General features: G+C 50.9%; 1 protein-coding gene across 1 annotated transcript in view; it reads right to left on the minus strand.

Moving 5' to 3' along the window:
* The window catches only part of LOC149430586 (beta-1,3-galactosyltransferase 2-like), a 28,670-nt gene extending 19,628 nt beyond the window's left edge, over positions 1–9,042 (minus strand). Inside the window, exon 1 of the mRNA XM_089666215.1 lies at positions 8,882–9,042. The gene's annotated coding sequence lies outside the window, so the exon portion shown is untranslated. The remainder of the gene's footprint in view (positions 1–8,881) is intronic.
* Between the last annotated feature and the right edge of the window lie 1,107 nt (positions 9,043–10,149).

Below are 10,149 nucleotides of genomic sequence, written 5' to 3' on the forward strand. Positions count from 1 at the left end.
TCACATTCTTAGGCTTGCGCACTGCAACTGCTTTCTTTAAGTCCCACCAGAGGTTCTCAATCGGATTTAAGTCTGGTGACTGCGATGGCCACTCCAAAATGTTCCAGCCTTTCCTCTGCAACCATGCTCTAGTGGACTTGGAGGTATGCTTGGGATCATTGTCCTGTTGAAAGGTCCAACGTCTCCCAAGCCTCAGGTGTGTGACGGACTGCATCACGTTTCCATCCAATATCTCCTGGTACTGAAGAGAATTCATGGTACCTTGCACACGCTGAAGCTTCCCTGTACCTGCAGAAGCAAAACAGCCCCAAAGCATGATTGACCCTCCACCATGCTTCACAGTAGGCAAGGTGTTCTTTTCATCATAGGCCTTGTTCTTCCTCCTCCAAACATAGCGTTGATCCATGGGCCCAAACAGTTCTAATTTTGTTTCATCAGTCCACAGAACACTATCCCACAACTTTTGTGGTTTGTCCACATGGCTTTTGGCATACTGCAGTCGACTCTTCTTATTCTTTGGAGACAGCAAGGGGGTACGCCTGGGAGTTCTGGCACGGAGGCCTTCATTACGCAGTGTGCGTCTTATTGTCTGGGCTGAAACTTCTGTACCCACATCTGACAAATCTTTTCTCAGTTCCTCAGCAGTCACACGGGGACTTCTCTCCACTCTACGCTTCAGGTAGCGCACAGCAGTCGAAGTCAGCATCTTCTTTCTGCCACGACCAGGTAGCGTTTCAACAGTGCCCTTTGCCTTGAATTTGCGAATGATGCTTCCTAAGGTGTCTCTTGGTATGTTTAACATCTTTGCAATCTTCTTATAGCCATTGCCCTTCCTGTGAAGAGAAATCACCTCTTCTCTTGTCTTCCTGGACCATTCTCTTGCCTTCACCATGTTTGTAACCACACCAGTAAATGTCTAGAAGGAGCTGAGTATCACAGTCATTTTAAAGCTGCCTAATTGGTGCTTATTATGCTTGATTGCTGCTCGGTGACATCCACAGGTGTTTTCAATACCTGATGGAAAGCACCTGTATGAACCTCTGTTCTTCAGAGTGGTAGTCTTTAAGGGGTTGAATAATTGTGGCAATGAAGAAACCACATAAGAACCATTTACTACTGTATTACATAAACAATTGATGTCATTTTAGTTGCATTTGGGTAGTTACAACGTCCTTGTAGGATTTGATTCTGAATACAATTCCAAATGTACACTATAGTCCCTAAACCCCTTTACAGCATTGGGGGTTGAATAATTTTGGCCACAACTGTATCAGTTTTTTTAAAGATATTTTGCAGTTTGAAGATCAGCTTAAATTTAGTTATAAAAATGTGATAAAATACATAAAAAAGCATAAACCTGTAATAGGCGCTGGGTGTCGGTTGTCGGTGTCGGTTGTTGGTGTCAGTTGTTGGTGTCAGTTGTTGGTGTCGGTTGTTGGTGTCGGTTGTTGGTTCCGGGTGTTGGTGTCGGTTGTTGGTGTCGGTTGTTGGCGCCGGGTGTCGGTTGTTGGTGTCGGTTGTTGGCGCCGGGTGTCGGTTGTTGGTGTCGGTTGTTGGTGTCAGTTGTTGGTGTCAGTTGTTGGCGCCGGGTGTCAGTTGTTGGTGTCGGTTGTTGGTGTCAGTTGTTGGTGTCAGTTGTTGGCGCCGGGTGTCGGTTGTTGGTTGTTGGTGTCGGTTGTTGGTGTCGGTTGTCGGTGTCAGTTGTCGGTGACAGAAGCAGGCGACAGAAATGTCTACTTACTGGGACCTCCGGCCAATTCCAGCAACTTTGTCCAAATGAGTCAACTTTGCTCCTGACAGGTAATAAATGGGGGAGGAGGCGCCAGGTAGAGCTGCAGCTTCTTCATCTCATTAACCTGCAAACAGCTCAAGTGACGAAAAATGTTTCTTTGTTTTTCTTGCCCTGGAAGCTGCCAATCCATATTCTCATCTCAGGCGAGGCCAGCCGGGCGGAATGCCATTTAGTGTGCCAAATATGTGACACAGTCGGGGACATCTTATCCTTGTGCTGCTGATCCCCTGCAGCCTGTTTGCAGCCGCTGCCTGTCTACATGGTCTGTGGCCTCGTCTGCACGGCATTTTAGGGCGGGTTTCCTGACGGTGACAACAGTGGACCAAACTTGAGTGACATGTGGTGAAGTGGTCCGCGTGACGGGGTGACAACGCAGGAGCTCTAATCACAGTAGCACTCAAGTTGCCTGGCAAAGTCGCACTGTAAGTTGCGCAACTTTCAGGTCATAGTAGTGTGAACCGAGACTTACACTCTCTGGCATCCAGGTAGCATCAAAGTAGCAAAGTCGCACCCATTCAAAGTTCCATCCAAAGTCGCATCCAAGTTGCACCAAAGTCCCACTCACCCAAAGTCGCATCCAAGTCGCCTCAATGTCGCACTCATCCAATGTCACATCAAAGTCACACCCATCCAAAGTTGCATCCAAGTCTCATCAATGTCACACCCATCCAAAGTTGCATCCAAGTCTCATCAATGTCACACCCATCCAAAGTTGCATCCAAGTCTCATCAATGTCACACCCATCCAAAGTTGCATCCAAGTCTCATCAATGTCACACCCATCCAAAGTTGCATCAAATCTCAGCCATTCAAAGTCACATCCAAGTCCTACCCACTCAAAGTCTCATCCAAGTCGCCTCAATGTCGTGCTCATCCAATTTCGCCTTCAAGTCGCACCCATCCAAAGTTGCATCCAAGTCGCACCAAAGTCGCATCCATCCAAGTCGCATCAAAGCCACACCCATCCAAATTCGCATCTAAGTCGCATCAACACCACACCCATCCAAAGTCGCATCCAAGTTGCATCAGTGTCACACCCATTCAAAGTCATATCCAAGTCTCATCAAAGTCACATCCATCCAAAGTTGCATCCAACTTGCATCGTTGTCACAGGGGCGGACTGACAACTCATGGGGCCCGCGGGCAATAGGGGATCATGGGGCCCCTGTGTCCTTGCCCAAACTCAAAAAAGCCTATGAAAAAGGTACCAGGGGCATCTCATGGGGCCCCCTACTGACCCCGGGCCTCGGGCGGTGCCCCAGTTTCCAAATGGTCAGTCCGCACCTGGTCACACCCATCCAAAGTCGCATCCAAGTCGCATCAAAGTCATGTCCATCCAAAGCTGCATCCAAGTCACACCAAAGTCACACCCGCCCAAAGTCACATCCAAGTTGCATCAAAGTCGCCTCAATGTCGCATCCATCCAATGTCACATCTAAGTCACATCAATATCGCACCCATTGAAAGTCCCATCAAAATTCACATTAAAAAAACGCCCGTTCCAAAACGCAAAGCGCACTGCGAAATCGCTATCTGCATAGATGCGATCCTAGCCGAAAAGACAATTTTTTTTATTGCGTTCACAAAATGTATCAATATTGAATAAAAGGTAAAACAAACACTAAAGTAACAAAAGTACACAAAATAAACAGATAAGCAGCCGGCTGTGCGATAGTCGCTGTTCCAGGGAAGAATAGGTCGAGCTGCTGCTGGGAGAACACAAACATTTCCCGGAAAAATGGAGGAGGATGGCGGATGGAGGATGGCAGATGGAGGATGGTGGAGGGAGGATGGAGGATGGCGGATGGCGGATGGAGGATGGCGGATGGAGGATGGAGGATGGCGGATGGAGGATGGTGGAGGGAGGATGGAGGATGGCGGATGGCAGAGGGAGGATGGAGGATGGCGGATGGCAGATGGCGGATAGAGGATGGAGGATGGTGGAGGGAGGATGGAGGATGGAGGATGGCGGATGGCAGAGGGAGGATGGAGGATGGCGGATGGAGGATGGCGGATGGAGGATGGAGGATGGAGGATGGCGGATGGCAGAGGGAGGATGGAGGATGGCGGATGGCAGATGGCGGATAGAGGATGGAGGATGGTGGAGGGAGGATGGAGGATGGCGGATGGCGGATGGAGGATGGCGGATGGAGGATGGCGGATGGAGGATGGCGGATGGCAGATGGAGGATGGTGGATGGAGAATGGTTGATGGAGGATGGCGGATGGAGGATGGCGCATGGAGGATGGCAGATGGCGGATTGCGGATGGAGGATGGCGGATGGTGGATGGCAGATGGAGGATGGCGGATGGAGGATGGCAGATGGAGGATGGCAGATGGAGGATGGTGGAGGGAGGATGGTGGATGGCGGATGGAGGATGGCGGATGGCAGAGGGAGGAGGGCGGATGGCAGATGGAGGATGGCAGATGGAGGATGGAGGATGGCGGATGGAGGATGGCGGGTGGCGGATGGAGAATGGCGGATGGCGGATGGAGGATGGCGGATGGTGGATGGCAGATGGAGGATGGCGGATGGAGGATGGAGGATGGCGGATGGCGGATGAAGGATGGTGGATGGAGAATGGCGGATGGAGGATGGCAGATGGAGGATGGAGTATGGTAGAGGGAGCATGGCGGATGGCGGATGGAGGATGGCGGATGGAGGATGGCAGATGGAGGATGGAGGATGGTGGAGGGAGGATGGAGGATGGCGAGTGGCGGATGGAGGATGGTGGATGGAGGAAGGAGGATGGCAGATGGAGGATGGCGGCTGTAGGATGGCGGATGGCGGATGGAGGATGGCGGATGGCAGATGGAGGATGGAGGATGGTGGATGGAGGATGGCGCATGGAGGATGGCAGATGGCGGATTGCGGATGGAGGATGGCGGATGGTGGATGGCAGATGGAGGATGGCGGATGGAGGATGGCAGATGGAGGATGGCAGATGGAGGATGGTGGAGGGAGGATGGTGGATGGCGGATGGAGGATGGCGGATGGCAGATGGAGGAGGGCGGATGGCAGATGGAGGATGGCAGATGGAGGATGGAGGATGGCGGATGGAGGATGGCGGGTGGCGGATGGAGAATGGCGGATGGCGGATGGAGGATGGCGGATGGTGGATGGCAGATGGAGGATGGCGGATGGAGGATGGCGGATGGAGGATGGCGGATGGCGGATGAAGGATGGTGGATGGAGAATGGCGGATGGAGGATGGCAGATGGAGGATGGAGTATGGTAGAGGGAGCATGGCGGATGGCGGATGGAGGATGGCGGATGGAGGATGGCAGATGGAGGATGGAGGATGGCGAGTGGCGGATGGAGGATGGTGGATGGAGGAAGGAGGATGGCAGATGGAGGATGGCGGCTGTAGGATGGCGGATGGCGGATGGAGGATGGCGGATGGCAGATGGAGGATGGAGGATGGTGGAGGGAGGATGGAGAATGGCGGATGGAGGATGGTGGGTGGAGGATGGAGGATGGTGGATGGCGGATGGAGGAAAGAGGATGGCGGATGGAGGATGGTGGATGGAGGATGGCGGATGGCGGATGGTGGATGGAGGATGGTGGATGGAGGATGGAGAATGGAGTATGGCGGATGGAGGATGGCGGATGGAGAATGGAGGATGGTGGATGGAGGATGGCGGATGGAGAATGGCGGATGAAGGATGGCGGATGGAGGATGGTGGCTGGCGGATGGCGGATGGAGGATGGCGGATGGAGAATGGTGGATGGAGGATGGCGGATGGAGGATGGCGGATGGAGGATGGTGGATGGAGGATGGAGAATGGCAGATGGAGGACGGCGGATGGAGGATGGTGGATGGAGGATGGAGAATGGCGGATGGAGGATGGTGGATGGAGGATGGCAGATGGTGGATGATGAACGGCGGACAGTGGATGGGGGATGGAGGATAGCAGATGTCCTGAATGTTACCGTTGTCACCAGAACAGGAATAGAGAAGAAATCTTTCAATGGGGGGGTCACATGACAACCGTGAGGGGATTTGTCCTCACTTCCTGTTGTGTCAGCAATGAGTAACAGATACCGATCTCAGTCTCTTATTACCCCTATACGGTAAATGGCCATTGCGCATTTCCACTTATTCAGCCTCTATATCCTTAGGTCAGATAAACAGCAAATATCATAGTAGGAGGCGTGCCCAGAATATAAGGAGAACGACGTAGAGAAATCAAATTTGAATCGAATTCGAAAATGAGAAGAATAGAATAGAACAGAAACATAATCACATGGAATAAAATAGAAAGAAAATGCTATTTTATTCTACTCTATTTGAGTTCCAAATAGAATAGAAAATAATAGAATAGAAAAAAACAAAAGAATAGACTTCAACAGAAAAGAATGGTATAGAAAAAACAATAGAATAGAAAAAAATGGAAAAGAATATAACTGTCTTCCAAAATTCTAATTTTGAATAGAATAAATTTGAATTTGAATAGAAAAGAGAAGAACACAACCGAAATAATACGACCGTCTTCAGAAATTCAAATTTCGAAAAGAACAAATATGAATTGGATTAGACTAGAATAGAAAAGAACAGGGAATAAGAGAATAGAATAGAATGGAATGAAAACAACCATCTTCCGAAATTCAAATTTCAAATGGAATAAATTCGAATGCCGATTCGAATTGTGATGCCGATTCGAATTTTCCAAATTTGGTTGTATTGAAGCGAATGCGAAAATGAATAAAAAGAAACAAAATGATTTGAATGAAATTAATTTATTTAAATAACGAATCGAAACGAAACAAATGTTTTCATTCTGCGCTTGTCTAGCCGAGACATTCTTCCTTGTGACCCCCTGTTGCTCATATTAAGAAAAATACAAGTGAGTTCGGACCAGCGGCGCGCGATAAAACTTGGCGTGAAATCGGGTAAAAGAGCATCGGGAAGTTTGGAAATGGCGAGGAGATCTTATGGAGATCATCTGCACGAGGCCTCCAAGGAAGGAGGAGAAGGTGTTGAAGACGAACGATCTGGACGTTGGGAAGAGAATGCGGCTGTGACGAGGGCTGTTGTCAGCCGGGACCGGCGCCTCGCTGTCAGAACGATCGCAGAGGAAACGGGAATTGCCGCGTCAACTGTTCATGAACGCACGAGTCGGGATCTGAACACCAGAAAAGTGTCTGCAAAGCCAGCTGGTCACCGGATCAGGAGGAACTCCGGCAACCCGTTTGTCCACTTTGGAAGGAGAGCCTGGTTGAGTGGAGGGGAATCCTCGACCCCGAGACGAAGGAACGAAGTTCAGAATGGCGCACACCCACATCACCTCGCCCCAAGAAAGCTCGAACGAGCAAATCTAAAGTCAAGTCCATGGTCGTTTTTTTTTTTTTGGACCCACATGGAATTGTCCATAAGGGATCTGTGCCGACTGGTCCAACCGTGAATCAAAGATTTTCTCTGGAAGTTCTTGGGCACTTGGGTTTTTCCTGTGCGTCCCGAGATCAGCTCGGATCCTTCATCATGACATTGCACCTGCGTCACAGTGCTTTGGCTGCCAGAGAGTTTTTGGCACAACATGGCGCTTCCTCATCCTAACTACAGCCAGGGCCGGATCTTGGGGGGTGCTGGGTGGACTGTGCCCACCCAGATTTTAGCTGTGCTCCCTCCCAGGTCTCTGAGCGTGCATCTGCTGATCCATGAGCCAGTCTAGTGCAGATAGTTGATGTAAGCGGGGCACTCTGATGGGACACCTGAGGTAAGGGGGCACTCTAATGGGGATTCCGATGTAAAGGGGCACTCTGATGGGACACCTGAGGTAAGGGGGCACTCTGATGGGACACCTGAGGTAAGGGGGCACTCTGATGGGACACCTGAGGTAAGGGGGCACTCTGATGGGTAACCTGAGGTAATGGGGCACTCTGATGGAACACCTGAGGTAAGGGGGCACTCTGATGGGGATTCTGATGTAAAGGGGCACTCTGATGGAGACTCTGATGTAAGGGGGCACTCTGATGGGACACAGATGTACAGGGGCACTCTGATAGGGACCCTGATATAAGGGGGCACTCTGATGGGACACATGATGTACAGGGCACTCTGATAGGGATCCTGATATAAGGGGGCACTCTGATGGGACACCTGATGTAAGGGTGCACTCCAATGAAGACTCTGATGTAAGGGGGCACTCTGATGGGGACTCTGATGTAAGGGGGCACTCTGATGGGGACTCTGATGTAAGGGGGAACTCTTATGGGGCACCTGATGTAAGGGCGCACTCTGATGGGGACCCTGATGTAAGGGGGCACTCTGATGGGACACCTGATGTAAGGGGGCACTCTGATTGGGACCTTGCTGTAAAGGGGCACTCTGATGGAGACTCTAATGCAAAGCAGCGTTCTGACGGCAGCACCAGATGTAATGGGGCACTCTGATGTAAGAGAGCACTCTGATGGGAACACCTCAGGTAAGGGGGCACTCAGATGGAGACTCTGATATAAGGGGACACTCTGATTGGGACCTTGCTGTAAGGAGGCACTAAGGGGGAGCTCGATGAGCGGTCCCGGTCGGTTGATATAGCTGCTGGCAATAATCTCATTAAAAATCCAATTTTTTGACTGATCGATCAACTTGAGTACAATCATCTTGCCCATACATGCTTCGAATCTCGGCTGGTTCAGCAGGAACTGTCTAAGGCCGGCTTAAAGTGGAGCTCCAGTCTCCCCCCCCCCAAAAAAATGAAAAGTCAGCAGCTACAAATACTGTGGCCGCTGATTTTATTATCAGGACACTTACCTGTCCAGGGATCCAGCAATGTCCTCACCCCGCGCTGATTTCTCAGTCGGCCGTCGGGTGCTGGCGCCGCCATCTTGACTAAGGGAAACAGGGCAGTGAAGTCTTCCGTCTTCACAGCCGGTTTCCTGGTGCGCATGCGCGAGCTGTGGTGCGCTCTGTGACTGGTCCCGCAGCCTTCTGGGACCCGATTTACCTTTTTATGTATTTTGATTTCAGGGCAGGAATGAAAGGTGCCGAAGCCAGAAAACAGGCATTTTCAGGGAAAAAAAGGTTTACTTTCCCGGCGTATAACTTCAAATGTGTTTTTTTTTTTTTTTGCTTTTTCGCCGACTTACCTTTTTATGTATTTTCAGGTCAGGAATGAAAAGTGCCGAAGCCAGGAAAAAAAAGGTCGGCGACATCGGCTTCCTTTTTTTCAGTTTACGGATTTTTTTCTCCATCCGGATGCCAGCGATATTTTATAACGGCTTCAGTGGCGGTTGTCACATGTCGCTGAGATCGAGAGCAACACGGAGAAAAAGAAAAAACATTTGGTTTCCGGCTCCACCGCATTGCTGTCAGTTTCCTCCATCCGCATAAAGAGGAAGTGCGCTTGGTGCGTCCTTCGCTCTCAGATGGTCACGTTGCTTCTAGTTTCATTTTCTTTTTTCTCAGAAATCTGTTAGTGTTGGGGAGGGCAGCTGTTAGAGACCGTGGGGCCCCATACAGCCAACCTGACAGGGCCCCCCCCTAAAAAAAAAAAAAAAAGTTTACTATGCTTCTGAAATGAATGAACACAGTAAGTGATTGGTACCGATCACTCATTGTGTTCATTCAGGAAAGGAAGGGGCTGGTAAATGTGACATATTCACCGGACCCTTCCCCCACTCTCCATTGTGACGGTGAGAAAGAGAGGAGGGAAGCCAGGAGCACTGCGGGGGTGGGGGTGCACATAGAGGGGGCAGCGTGGAGAAAAGTATGGTGCAACGGGCTGTATGGGTGCAACGGGCTGGGGGGCAATTACTGGAACCGATTCCCTACATGTCTCTCTCTGAAGCATTCAGGGGCGGACTGACCATTCGAGCACTTGGGCACTGCCCGAGGGCCCGGGGTCAGAAGGGGGCCCCATAAAATGCCCCTGGTACCTTTTTTATAGGCTTTTTTGGGTGTGTTTTGAGTGTGGGCAAGGACACAGGGGCCCCATGATCCCCAATTGCCCGGGGGCCCCAAGAGTTGTCAGTCCGCCCCTGGAAGCATCTGAAAGCCAGTGGGAGGGAGAGGAGAAGAAGTCGGCTTTCAGCTGCTGCAGGGAGAGCCACACAGGGGATCTGTTCCAGTAATTGCACCACCGCCGTGCCGATCACCCTCCCTGCCCAATTGCAAATCACACAACTGCCTGGGCCCCCCTGCTGGCCTGGGAGGACCGGTGGTACTCCATTATCTACAGCCCTGGTGTTGGATGGCAATTATCCAAAAATGACTAACCCCACTGATAGGCCCCCCAACAATGGCGGCTGGAGTTCATGTCCTCACCTGTCCCCCCCACCACCACCCCGATCTCCTCCAATCATCGCTGATATAGTTCATGGTAGAAGGAAGAAGAAGCGATTAACCAGTTCAGGAG

This window comes from Staurois parvus, unplaced genomic scaffold, assembly GCF_062004578.1.
Source record: "Staurois parvus isolate SC_StPar_1 unplaced genomic scaffold, SC_StPar_1.0 ptg002623l, whole genome shotgun sequence".
NCBI lineage: Eukaryota > Metazoa > Chordata > Amphibia > Anura > Ranidae > Staurois > Staurois parvus.